This window comes from Pinus tabuliformis, chromosome 2_2 (genome assembly GCF_031772625.1).
Source record: "Pinus tabuliformis cultivar Carrire ecotype Pingquan chromosome 2_2, CPIR1, whole genome shotgun sequence".
Classification (NCBI taxonomy): Eukaryota; Viridiplantae; Streptophyta; class Pinopsida; order Pinales; family Pinaceae; genus Pinus; species Pinus tabuliformis.
This window is the reverse complement of record NC_142300.1, coordinates 800655867-800656942: the sequence shown is the minus strand read 5'-3', so window position 1 is coordinate 800656942 and position 1076 is coordinate 800655867. Positions and strand designations below refer to the sequence as shown.

At 50.6% G+C, this 1076-nt stretch overlaps 1 non-coding gene across 1 annotated transcript; it reads left to right on the top strand.

The window, feature by feature from the left end:
- Nucleotides 1–333: 333 nt before the first annotated feature.
- Nucleotides 334–487, top strand: LOC149195174 (5.8S ribosomal RNA). The gene has a single exon (XR_016255301.1). It is a non-coding gene; the product is annotated as a 5.8S ribosomal RNA (ribosomal RNA).
- The last annotated feature ends 589 nt before the right edge of the window (nucleotides 488–1076 follow it).

The following is a 1076-nucleotide window of genomic DNA, read 5'->3' as shown; positions in this document are numbered from 1 at the left end:
TACCCTTTTCTTCCTTTCGGTCCCTAGCTTTAAGGAGAAAAGGGGGAATTGTTGTGGGCTGGTGTTGGGGAAGGGCTAAAAGCAGTGCGAGCTCCCGGGGTGGCCACCCTAGTTCTTCTCGATCATTGTTCCATGCATTCCCCCCCTTTTTGCGAGGGCGTGGGGCTGGGGGAGATTGTCCTCTGTTTGAGCCTCCCCTTGTGACAGGGTTAGACACCTTTGTTTCTCTTTCTCTCATGATTTTTTCCTCGTTTTGCCCCTTGGCCTTACATTTGTTGTGGGGGGGGGGGCCTATTTAGTTTTGTGGCTGATTTTTCAGTAATACGTGGAAACGAATCTTGGCAACGAATATCTCGGCTCTTGTTATGATGAAGAACATAGCAAAATGCAATAATTAGTGTGAATTGCAGAATCCCATGAATCATCGATTTTTTGAATGCAATTTGCGCCCAAGGCTTCGGTCGAGGGCACGTCTATCTCCGCGTCGCATCCCATTCAAACGCGCTCCCTACAATATGCTAGGGAGCAGCGGAGCTGGTTTTCTGTGCCCCATGTGGTGCGGTTGGCTGAAATACCTCAAGTGATGTTTCGTGGCATGCATCGGCGAGCAGTGATCTTGTCCCCTTGGATAGGTAGTCGGCGTTAGCTGATGTGGGCTTTGTGTGGCATCGCTCGAACTTGATTTTCTCTCTCTTTTCCTCCCATTGGGTAGGGCAGATTTAGCTCCAACTTTGCGACCTCATCTCAAGTGAGAACACCCGTTGAGTTTAAGAGTATAATTAAGTGGAGGAAAAGAAACTTACAAGGATTCCCCTAGTAGTGGCGAGCGAACTGGGAAGAGCTCAGCATGAAAATTGGGCGGTGGCGCCACCTAAATTGTAGTCTATAGAAGTGTCCTCAGCGACCGACCTTGGCCAAGTCCCTTAGAAGGGGGCACCTGAGAGGGTGATAGCCCCATCGGCCCGGGACCCTGCCGCATCACCAGGCATTGTCGGCGAGTCGGGTTGTTTTGGAATGTAGCCCTAATTGGGTGTAAATTTCGTCCAAGGCTAAATACGTGCGGGAGACCGATAGCG